The 12,249-nt window shown below is 52.4% G+C and overlaps 1 protein-coding gene across 4 annotated transcripts in view; it reads left to right on the top strand.

Moving 5' to 3' along the window:
- Positions 1–12,249, top strand: part of TFEB (transcription factor EB) — a 56,024-nt gene that overhangs the window by 1,767 nt on the left and 42,008 nt on the right. For 2 of the 4 annotated variants that reach the window (XM_055330180.1, XM_055330177.1), the window contains exon 2: positions 5,037–5,206. The exons of the other annotated variants lie outside the window; for them this stretch is intronic. The gene's annotated coding sequence lies outside the window, so the exon portion shown is untranslated. The remainder of the gene's footprint in view (positions 1–5,036; positions 5,207–12,249) is intronic. 4 annotated transcript variants of the gene reach the window in all.

Below are 12,249 nucleotides of genomic sequence, written 5' to 3'. Positions count from 1 at the left end.
TTTCCTCTTGGGCGGCCAGATGCGGTTGGCTCAGATCAGAACGTAGTTCCTGGCTCCTTAGCCTGTTTGCTCTGAGGCCTTCTCTGTGTCCAGCCTGGGGGACAGCCTCCAGGCCCTGCCCTCAGGCAGATAACAGTCTGGGGGAGAGATGCCAGCAATAAAGGCCAGTCTTAGACACAGCGGAAGGGGAGAGCCCAACGCGGTAGTTTGCTGGTATGCTAGTACCATGCCTCAGTTTCCCCAGCTGTAGGAAAAACAGCAGTTCACTCTGTTTCTTTCTGCCCCCTTCTTTCTGCCTGCCCCTTAGCGGCTGGGGTAGAAGAGTGAGGAACCAGAAAGCATAAACGAAAGGTCGTTTGCAGACTCTGCTCTGCTTCTCGGGAAGGGAGCCTATATTGCTTACAATTTACAAGGCCTGTTACAGCTGCAGCGCTGTTTTGCCCTCAACTCAGCTCTGTGAGGTACAGACAGTTGGGAATCCTGTTCTGCGTGCCATGGAAGTGGTGCAGGGCACAGGACAGGGGACATCCCCTCAGGTGAGCACTAAATCCATGGAGAACGAGCTGGTCTTCTGAGGGCTGAGGGCAGCGTGACTCACAGTCAGAGGTGGGCAGAGGGTGGGCCAGGAGAGGCAAGATCCTATCCAGGGGCCTGGGATGGTGGGGATACCCAGTGCCCACCCCCATCGCCGGTGAGGCCCCTTTTCAGCCTCAGAGCTGGAAAGTAAGTAGGAGGGGCCTCCCACCCTTCAGGCCTGGCTGTCCTTTGACGGTCTGGCTTCTGGCCCTGATCCCTCTTGGGGCTTTGTTTATGGCTGTAATTATATCATTAGCTGGAGTTTATAGAGTAACTTAGCACCTGCCCCCACAGGGAGTGGCCCAGCCACCCCCTGGCTTCTCTCTCTTCCTTTTCAAAGTCAACTTGGTTTCTGCCGGCAGGCAGCAGGCAGCAGGGGTTTCCCCAACCGCAGCTGGCATGAAAGCCAGGTTGGGCCTTTGTCCTAGGGATGGAGGGCAGTCAGCACTTGGGGCCCAGCTTGGGGCTGCCCTGGAGATGACTGTGGAAACTGGGTTGACCTCCTCTGATACAGCAGGAGAGAGGTCAGGATTTCCAGAGCTGCCAGAAGTGTCCACATCCTAGGATGCAGCAAGTGAATACGCATATAACATGTATATCTTCCTCTGAAAAAAGAGAGAGAAAAAGGTACCCTCCTTCCAGGCTGTTGTGAGGATTCAGGGTGGAGCAGTGCCTGGTACATGGTGAGTCCATAGTGTTGCTCTGTGTTTCACTGTGTCATATGTGTAATTGATGGGAGTTTGTATGTGTGGTTATGAGATTATAGGTATCTAGGTACATGTGTATAGATGAATTGTATATGGGAGTGTCTAGGAGAATATAATAACACGATATTGTTTACATATGTATATTTTAAAGATTTTATTTATTTATTCATGAGAGACACACAGAGAGAGGCAGAGACACAGGCAGAGGGAGAGCCAGGCTCCCTGCGGGGAGCCTGATGTGGGACTCGATCCCAGAACCCTAGAATCAGGACCTGAGCCAAAGGCAGATGCTCAACCACTGAGCCACCCAGGCGCCCCAACATGATATTATATTAATAGAATATTCATCTAGTCTCTTTACATTATATTGGAACATTATGAGAAAATTTAGTTATAAACAATATTTGCCAACATTTATTATGTATTTACGCTTTAGAATGAAGTAGCAATGATTATTTTCATCAACAGATTCAGAGAAGTTAAGCAGGTTGCCGGAAGTCACAGGGATTCTAACCTAGGTCCAACTGCCTCCAAAATCCATATTCTCAATCTCTAAAGAAGGCCACCTTGGGTTTCTCAGGAGTTCTCTCTGAAAAGGTGAGCAGCCATGGTCTGGGCACCTTTGCCCTATGCAGGGTCTCCTGCTCCAAGCAGGGGTGGGAACTTGCTGAAGCCTCTGCCCGGAGACCACACTTGTCTCCCGGCTGCTGTTCTGAGCTGCTGACACAGGTGACCAAAGGACCTCTGGTGAGAACTCTCCTGACTGGCGGTGGGAGGAGAAGAGTTCAGACAAGGCTCCCTGGGTCTCCTTGGAAACCTCACACATTAACCTACGGTGCAGCCCTCACTAGGCACTTGTTTACTCAGATGTGGGGAAAAGGCTGTGGCAGCTCCTGAGTGAGAATAAACAGCGACTAAGGTTAAGAAAGCACAGGAGTCCTCTTACTGCAGGCTGTACTGCAGCAGGTCCCTGGCTGTCTCAGGCTCTGTTCCTGCGTCTGTGAACCTAGAACATCTGTGGGGTCTCCTCCAATGTGAACTTTCTACTGATATCTGGCGACAGGCACCTGGTGGACGGGCGAGGCTTCCCAAAGGGACGTGTGCTAGGAGGGAGCACTGCTGAAGTCTAATCCGTAGAGCCGGAACTCCAGGCTGGCCCTGATGGTGCGACCAGCCAGTTTTTCTTGGGACATAGTCCTAGCCAGCATGGATTGAGCACTGAGCGAAGTGCCATCTAGCCTGAGATAGTTGACAGCCTGAGCTCCTGGGCCGGGCTGCTTGGCTTGGAATCCGGCCTCTGCCACTTACTAGCTGTGTGACCCTGGGCAAGCTGCTTAACTCTGCTGTGCCACCGTTTGCACACCTAAAAAGCAAGGATTATGATAGCACCTGCTTAATAGTGCTCTAGAGAGGGCTAAACAATGTTTTTAAAGCTTTTATTCATTTATTTGAGAGAGAGAAAGAGAGAGAAAGAAAGCGAGCAGGGGGAGGGACAGAGGGAGAGGGAGAGAGAGAATCTCAAGCAGACTCCAAGCTGAATGAGGAGCCTGACTTGGGGCTTGATCCTGGGACCCTGAGGTCATGACCTGAGCCGAAATCAAGAGTCAGAGCCTTAACTGACTGAGCCACCCAGGCACCCCATCTGGGCTAAATATGTTGATGCATGCTGCCTGTATAAGACTTTGAATAGTATTGTGCTCAAAAATGTTAGTTATCATAACTGACTCTTACAACTCATTTATTTCTTTATTTCTCATTTCCACGTGAGGACATAGGGGCACAGAGAGCTCTAGCGAAGAAAAAAAGACCTATGAGTTGCCCACAGGACTCCCCCAGGCACCTAACACCCTCGAGAAATGCCTTCTGTGGGGCTTTGCAGCTTCTGTGGCCACAGGCCCCACTGTTCCCTGGTGACCACACCCAGCCCAGTCTCTACATTTAACAGGATGGCACAGAGAACCTGCCAATGCTTGCAGCATCGCTACCACCCCTGGTCCACCTGGCCCGCGGGGATTCCTTGGGTAGCATCTGGCCTGGCAACTTACTACCCATCGCTGACCCATGGCTTTCCCCAGCACTTCTGCTGCCTGCCCCTCCTCCACCCTGTACCAGAGGTACATCACCCCTTGGCTTCAGTAGTATCCCAGCAACAGGGCAGGACCTGGGATTTCCTGCACACCCCGGAAGTGCTCTGCTGTGGGATGGTGGATAGTGGGTGACAACAGAGGGCACCTGAGAGGGGCGGAAGCACGAGGCAGAGTCATCACTGGTTTTCTTCCTGGCTCCTAGGTGTGGGCGTAAGGATGAGGAGAAAGGAGGCCTGACTACCCCCACCCCCATCCAGTGGAGACCCCAAGATAAAATATGATGCCTTGGGGATTCATCCAAAATTCCAGCCGACTTTCCAGAAATCCCTGGCCCATATTTCCTCCTCCCAGTCCTTGTTCATGCTGATCCCTTCTGCTGGCACCCCCTCCTTTGTATCCTTCCCTCTAACCAAATCCTCTGTCCATCAAGGCACACATTCCTGGGAGACCAGAGGATTGTTCCATTTGACAGTAGCTCTGGCTGGATATTATGATCACCAGGGGAGCTCTTGAAAAATACTGGTACATCCGGGGTGCCTGGCTGGCTCACTTGGTAGAGCATGTGACTCTTGATCTTAGGATCACGAGTTCAAGCCCCACATTGGGTGTAGAGCTTATTTAAAAAAAAAAAAAAATACTAGTGCTTCTGAATCTTGAGGGAGGAGCCTAGGCATCAATGAGTCAAAAATTCCCCAAGTGATTATAATGCCATTTCTCCAGGGCAGTGGAGTGGGCATCAGAATCTCCTGGAGACAATTGTTAAAACACAGATTGTGGGACGCCTGGGTGGCTCAGTGGCTGAGCGTCCGCCTTCGACTCAGGGTGTGATCCTGGAGTCCTGGGATCGAGTCCTTCATGGGGCTCCCTGCATGGAGCCTGCTTCTCCCTCTGCCTGTGTCTCTGCCTCTCTCTGTGTGTCTCTCGTGAATAAATAAAATCTTTAAACAAACAAACAAACAAACAAACAGATTGCTAGGGCCTTACCCTCAGGGCTTCTGACTGAGTAGGTCTGGAATCAGTAGGTCTACAAATCCCAGTAGGTCTGCAATTTGTGTTTTGGATGTGTTCTCGGGGGATGCTAATGCTGCTGGTCCCCAGGCCACACTTGGAGAATTCACTGCTTCACAGCTACCCAGGCAAGAGCATTCTGTCTTCTGGGTCTCTCTGATTGCTTTGGACCTCTTAGGCCTGTCTCCTGTCTAAAGCCAGGTCCCCAGGGGCAGGGACCACTGTGAAATCATCTGGTGACTGCCAATCCCTGGCATATAATCAGCCTCCCTTCCCCACCCTGGCTCTCTGCCCCCACCTCCTGTTAAACTGACCACTGTCTAGCCTTGAGGTCTCGGCACCCCCCTCTAAGACAGGTGCTCGGGAAATATTTGCTGCTTGCATAAGGTGGAGTGAGGTGGACGAGAAAGGACATCTCTGTCCCCAAGAGTCATGGAAACAGGGGACAGGGTCTAAAACTCCTGCCAAAGTCCTTGTAGCCAGAGTGGCATTGCTGGGATGTAGGGTGGGGTGGGGTGGGGGGAGTCCTCCAAAGTGGCCCTTCATGCCATAGTAAGACCCACAGTGTTATTTTACTTTCCTACCCCGTGGTGGGCAGGTATGGAATCACTGTTTGAATCGTGTTTCTTGCTAATAACAAAAATGATAAAACATGCAGGAAAAGTAGCAGTGCCCTTCGCCTTCCTCACCCAGACTGGAGATGTTGCGGCGGAGAGGGGAAGTCACTACTGGATGTAGGGGTATCTCCATCATCTTCTAGGAGGTCCTGAGCCTTGGGGTGGATCCTTTCTTGGAAGCTGGTGGAGTTGGAGCAAACCCGGAAGAGAGGTGAGAAGAGGCGGTGGCAGGGCCCTCAGCCCTGCAGGGAGGTGGCAGGATGAACTTGGTGACTGAGCCATTCAGTCCACAGATGAATGGAACACTCCACCGTCAGCACCCTGAGCACAGAGGTCTGATCTGTTTTGTGTGAGGCTGTATCCCCAGCTCCCAGAAGAGAGCCTTGTACACAGTGGGTGCTCAGTAAACCTTTGTGGAGTGAGGGAACTCATGTGAATTGAGCCCCCATCAATTACCTAGAAATGAGGACACAACAGGTCTCTGCCCCACAGGCAGGGTATCAGCTTCACCATCTACTACTCAGGGATGGGTACACAGCTGCACAAGGAGGATTTCCCTGGCTCTGCCCGCCTCCCCCGCACCCCCCCCCCCCCGACTCTCCCCAGGATCCAGGTCCAGCTTCACTCTGGTTTAGGGCTGACAGTTTGTCCCTTCCTGTACAGAGTTTGCCAGCAGCATCCCTCCCCCTGCCCCATCCCCGCCCCAGTTCTACCAGTGGGTCCGTGGGGTGGGGCTCTGGTTTGTTTTCTCCTGTTTGCCAAGGGAAGTCACAGCCTGTCCTCTGCCTTGTTTATAATTGGTTTGGGGACAGCACCTGCCCCAGCCCCCCCTGCAGTCCCTGAGAGGTACAGAGTGGCCAGGAGGTGACACACTATCCTGTCCAGTCCCTGGTGCCTCTTGTCTCCTCCTAGCTCTGGCCAGGTGTGCTCTCAGCTGCCCCTGTGGCATGGTGCTGGCTGGTTCTGCTGCTGGCAGGCTGGGGCTGTGGGGCTGGGAGCCTTAGAAGCTAGCTGCTGCTACCCCTATATTTTGGACAGTGGAGGACTGGGGCCTGGGGAGCGTGAGGGAGCCTTTTTAGCACCCCATGGCCTGGAGCACCCTTAGAGTCAGCAGGCATGAATTGAGTACCTCCCGGGCTCCTAGCACTGTGCCAGCCAAGCGGGGTGGGTGGGGATGAGAACACGGCTCCTCCCTTAAAGCTGACAGCCTACTGAGGAATTCCGGTAACCACAGAGGACAGAGAGAGGCCGATTGGTGTAAGACAATACAGAATTACATAGACATGAATGGAAATGTGTTTAAGCCTGGCCCTTCACTCTGGAAAGCATTCTTCCTTGTTCTAGAGTGAGTTTTTACCAAAGAGTTCATGCCAGCATAGGAGCTCAGCCCTACCCACTCTCTGGGCCCCAAGAAGGGTAGCTCTATTGTTCTCTGGATCCACTTACCTGGGAGTCACCTCTACAGACCCAGGAAGCTTCACTCCTGGACAGAGTCCTTCCTTCCAGGAGGACTAGAGGCTACTGAGTGCAAGGGGAGACCACCGGGAGGCGGCTGGCCACCCACCTGCTATTCGGAAGCCCTGGGCCATGGAGGGTGTGCTAAATTAAGCCTAACTCAGATCTCCTTGGGCCTGCCTGTTGCTGCACCCTGTGACTTGACCTGGAATCTGGGGTCATGATTCTGCTCCCCGCACCTCTGGTACCTTCTTTCCTCCCCTCCTTCTTTTATACCCCACAGCCCCCTCCCTCTGAACCTCCAGCTACTTCCACTGCATCTGGAACATCGGCCCCCAAAGCATGTATGTCTCTCTTTCTTACCCTTCTCTCCCTCCTCTTTACTTCTTTTTCCGCCTCCCATCTTCAGAGGGTTCCTTTAGTGCCTTCCCAGCGTGAGCCCATGAGTCCTGCTGTTGGGGCCTGGAAGAATGGATGGTCCCGGGGAGGGTGAGACAGGTGTGAAGGTGTCCAACCTGATGCATCTCCCTCCCCTTGAGTAGCCAGGGGCTAGGGGTGGCAGGGTCATCTAGAGGTGGTGATAGAGGGATGGGCTGAGGGGCAGCCAGCCCTGGGCAGCTGGGGGAGCCCCTCCACAGATAGCCCCAAGCATCGCCAGATACTCCAGGCCTGGGACTAACTATAGATTCTCATCCAGTTTGTTGGGCCTAATTATATATAGGTTTTCAAAGCCAGGAGTGAGGAGATAATATTAGAACTTCTGTTTCTATTTATTTATATCCCACCCTTTTCTCCCCCTTTTATTGTGAAATACACCATAATGGCTGATAAGAGCATGAACCTGGATGTATGCTGTAGTAAGTAATTGTAAACCCCCAGTAACCACCACCCAGATGAAGAAACAGAATGTGCCCTGCACTCCAGAGTCAGCTTACGCGCCCTGCCTCTGTCATAATCCCTTACCCCAGAGGTAACCACAGTCCTGCTCTTTCTGATAATCAGTTCTTGCTTTTTCTTATCACGGAACCACCGATGTCTGCAATCTTTATCAAAAGAGTTTAGTTTTGCCTGATTCTGAATTTGATACCGCTAGAACGACACTGAACATGGCCTTTGATGTCATGTTTTTTCCACTCAACATTTCATTTGTGAAAAAAAAAAAAAACATTTCATTTGTGAGATGCACCCGGGTCACTGTGCATAGCTATTGTGTGTTCATTTTCACGGCGTATAGCGTCCCACTGTATGAACTGGCTCCCATGTTTGTACCCATCCTGCTAACTTGTGGACATGGGGTTACTTTCCTTTCTTGGCTACCAGGAACAGCACTGTATATCCTTGTTTGTGTTGCCTGGTGCATTGATGCCTACGTTTCTCCTGAGCACCTATAAGCCTGAATGGAATTGCTAGAGCACAGGGTATGAGAGGGAGAAGGATAAGTAGACTCCACGCTCAGCACAGAGCCTGATCCGAGGCTCAAAACCACGACCCCGAGATCATGACCAAAGCCAAAATCAAGAGTTGGACACTCAGCCAACTGAGCCATCCAGGCGCCCCACCTTTAGTAACTATTTTGTTAAGTGGTTATACCAATTTATTCCTCACCAGTGGCACCTGAGAGTTCCTGTTGCTCCATATTCTAGCTAGCACTTGGTGTTGCTGGACTGTTGAACTTCTGCTGTGCTGGGGAGTGTGTAACAGTGTCTCATCCTGGGCATAATTTGTATTCCCCTGCTCATTTTTTTAAATTTTTTTAAATTTTTATTTATTTATGATAGTCACAGAGAGAGAAAGAGAGAGAGGCAGAGACATAGGCAGAGGAAGAAGCAGGCTCCATGCCGGGAGCCTGATGTGGGATTCGATCCCGGGTCTCCAGGATCGCGCCCTGGGCCAAAGGCAGGCGTCAAACCGCTGCGCCACCCAGGGATCCCCCCTGCTCATTTTTTAAACCTCTTTTTGTGGTTGTTTGCTGACCTGCATTATATATTCATACATTGGTATTTATAAGCAATTTATGAGAAAAGAAGCATGTATACTTGGGATGCTCAAAATTTTGTACTCCTAGCAGTGTGCGGTCAAAGGGCTGAGAGACTGTTGACAATCTATGATAAAATTAAATGCCAGGGAGGGGCTACAGGTTGAGAGATAGGAAGATGGTCTTCAGAGGAGACCTCCAATGGGGCAACCTCTGGCCAGAGGGTACCAGGGCCAGAGAGTACACTCTCGTGCCTTCAGGCCCTCTTGCCCGGCACATCTGGCAGAGGAGAGAGAAGGCTACAGGGCTAGAGCCCTCAGCAGGTACCATGCAACTTAGAATTGGCAGGTGCCTGTCCTTCAAGGTCTCCTAGGGCAGTAATTCTCAACTGGTGGTGATTTTGCCTCGCAGGGGACATTTGCCAATGTCTGATGACAATTTTGGCTGTCACAACTCAGGAAGTGCTACTGGCATTTGGAGGGTAGAAGCCTGGGATGCTGCTAAACATCTTAAAATGCTCAGAAGAGCCCCCTCCCCCCCACCCTACCCCAAGGAATCATCTGGCCCTGAGTGTCAGTGTTGAGATTGAGAAACTCCAATCTGGGAACAGAGCCAAGAAACAGATTTGCGTTGAGCTTGCTACATGGCCTTGGGGAAGTCACTTCGGTGCTTGAAGCCTCAGTGCCCTCCCAGGGACAGTGAGGGTAGTGAGGGTTGTTTCCCCGTCCCCTTCCTGAGACTCTCATCAGGCCTGGGGAGAGGGTACCTGTGTAGGCACTTTGGGAAGCATCTCTGTAAAGGGGCCTCTCTGCTCCTCGTAGTTGTCATCATCATCATCATCCTTATTTCCTTTGTGGTACCAGCCCCTCCCCCTTGACCAAGCTCCCTGTCCACTGAACTGAAGGTGTCAGGTGACCAGCTGTGAGCTCAGCCCTGGTTCCTGCTATTCTAGGCCTCAGGGCTTGGGGGGAAACTGCGCTGAGGGCCCCAGCCTTTTGATGAGGGCAGCAGAAGTGAGGGGCTCTCTGGAGAACCCTGGGGCCCAGGTAAAACCATTTCTGACTTTGTCCTTACCCGGGTGGGAGTCCAAGGTTGTGTGGGGCGATAAGAGATGCCTATCATACTCTTTATCTGAGGCCTCATTGCAAGGTTGGGCCGTGTGGGGTAGAAGCCAGAGGTCATTCCTGGGGGCTCTGTACCCCCAGGCCAGTCTCCTCCTCACCCACTGTGTCCTTCCAGAGTTCCTATCCCAGGGAGGGCCCAGGGTTGGGTCAGAGTCTGGGTCAGAGTCTGGGTCAGAGCTCCCAGGGCCTCTCTGATCATCCTGTTCTGGGGTGCACTTTACCTCAGTGGCATTTCCGGCCTTCTCCAGGAGCCTGTCTGAAATTTCTACTCTGTTCTCCCTTCTTGAAACATACTCTCATGAAAGGGCCTAGTAAACTCATCTACCCTGAGGTTTGGTGACTGACATGGCTTAATAATCACCAGCCTTTTGGGATGCCTGGGTGGCTCAGTGGTTGAGCATCTGCCTTCGGCTTAGGTTGTGATCCTGGGGTCCTGGGATTGAGTCCTGTATTGGGCTCCCTGCTTCTCCCTCTGCCTGTGTCTCTGCCTCTCTCTCTGTGTCTCTCATGAATAAATAAGTAAAATCTTAAAAAAAAAAAAAAATCACCAGCCTTCCTTGACAAGGAATACTAGCTATCAGAGGTGGGAATCCCTTAGGCACCAGAAAGAAACACTGTTTGACAGGCTGTTAGAGAAGTATCTCGGGGCTGAGGAACCTCTGAAATCACATGTGTAGCAAGAGCATTTTGTCACAAGTGAAAATTGTGTGGTGGCTCAGATCTTCCCAAAACTTCCTAGAGTAATCTTGGTCGTGGGGTCCACTTCAAAGTGGGCCATATAGGAGGACAGTGCACTGGGTGTCTGGAGGCCGTGGGAAGGCCCAAGGCCAAGATGGCAGATGATATGGTTGGTCAGGAAGGTGGTGGATCATGGGGCTTCAGGCTAAGAGGACACATGTCTCCAGGAGGGGCTGGGAGGGTGTGTAGGTTAGGATTAGGCCTGCACTGGACCTAGTAGGGTTCCTGAAAACTCTTGCCTCTGTGCCTCTCCATCTTGGTGCAGGGGATAGGGTGGCTTGTGCCCTAAGGCTGGGTAGGTAGCGAGGTGGGGGGTGGGGCTGTCAGGGGCTCTGTCTGGGAAGAAGGAGGGCATGATAGGGGTCTTGGAGCTCAGAGTGGGTGAGATGGGGTGAGACGGAACAGGAGCCTGTCTGTGTTGGGTAGTCTTGTGGGTGTGTGGAGCCTTCCGGGAGACTGTACAGTTCCCTCTGCTCTGTGAGTAATCCTCGGCCACACTTGCAGCTCCCAGGGGATTGTGCAACTTCCTCTGAGCCGAGGTGCAGGGGGCTGGGTGAGAAACAGTGCTGGGGAGAATGAGGAAACTGGGCCCAGCACCGGGGCAGGGGCCTGGCCCTGGGCTCTGGCCCCCCAAAGGAGCTGAGCTTTCTAGGCAGCTCCTTCCAGGGGACTGCCACTTCCCAGGTACTACGAGTGTGTGTGTGTGTGTTTGTGTGTGTGTATGTGTGTGTGTTTGGGTGTATCTCCTGTTTTCGGGCAGGCAGGTGAGTGGGGATGAGGCCCCAAGGGCTGCACTGGCATTGGGGTATCTTTTGAAGAGGGCTGGGGAGATTCTGAGCAGGGTCAGGGTTGGGGAAGCAGGTGGCACAAAGGAGGGGTTTCTGGCCAGTCTCAGGGGTGGGTAATGGGGATAGTGGACAGTGAGGGAAACCAGGAGTCAGAAGAGCTGGTTCCTGCCCTACTCCTGCCCTGGGCAGTTGACCTAAGCACTCCCTGCCTGACCTCCACACCTCCAGGCTTGTTTGGAGGCTCTGGTGAGGAGGTAAGGACATGCGTAGCCTGGCAGTGGCCAGGCCACAGTACATACCTCCTTACCCCAGGGATTGGGAGCAGATACTTCTCCAGTCCCCCTGTGTTCAAATCCTGGCCCTGCCACTCTGCACCTGTGTGATCCTGGTAAGTTTAGCCTTTTGATGCCTCAGTGTCCTCATCTGTGAAATGGAGATGACGATTCTAGCACCCACTGTGTGGGTTCATTCTGGGGATTAAAAGACTTCGTTCATGTAGAGTGCTCAGAGCAGCAGTTGGCACCCAGTAAGTAAGCGCTGTGTAAACGTGAAGATTTTCCTGGTATATAAGCATGTTTGCAAATAGCAGAAAACCGCCTGGTGTTCGTGTGATTATTTTTGATGGCAAGGATTTGGTTGGCACTGGGGATGATAATAATAAGAGCTTACAATTCTCAAGCCTTACTTCATTGCAGCTGCTGTGCCAAGTGTGTGACCTGCATCAGCCACTTGAATGCTCAGAGTCCCCCTGTGGGCTGGGTGTTATCATCACCCCATTTCATCGCCAGGGACACGGAGGCATAGGGGAAGTGAGTGACTTGCCGCAGAGCAGTTATATCAGTGAGGAGGGAAAGCAGAATGGTCCGCTAGAGCCCTAAGACGACCCGCCGCCTCATCCCAGCCCCTCTTCTGGGTTCAGCTGGAGGTGGGTTGGTAGGAGGGAGCAGGGACTGCTGGGGAGGCAAGAGGGCTAGCTTTCAGGCCTTTGGCCCCGGGCCGGTCCCCAGTCAAGTAGCCAACTAACAGAGTCAAGTGACCATAGGGAATGGCTTTTTAGTGGTTGGAGTTAGAGTGAACTTCCTTGGCTGAGCTCCCTGCCAGATGGGGACTCAAGAGAGGGGCTGAAGACCCTCCAGTGTGGGGTGGTGTGGGCAGGAGTTAGTAATGTGGCTCC

Source organism: Nyctereutes procyonoides, unplaced genomic scaffold (genome assembly GCF_905146905.1).
Source record: "Nyctereutes procyonoides isolate TBG_1078 unplaced genomic scaffold, NYPRO_anot_genome, whole genome shotgun sequence".
NCBI classification, from domain to species: Eukaryota; Metazoa; Chordata; class Mammalia; order Carnivora; family Canidae; genus Nyctereutes; species Nyctereutes procyonoides.
This window is presented reverse-complemented; position numbering and strand designations above follow the sequence as displayed.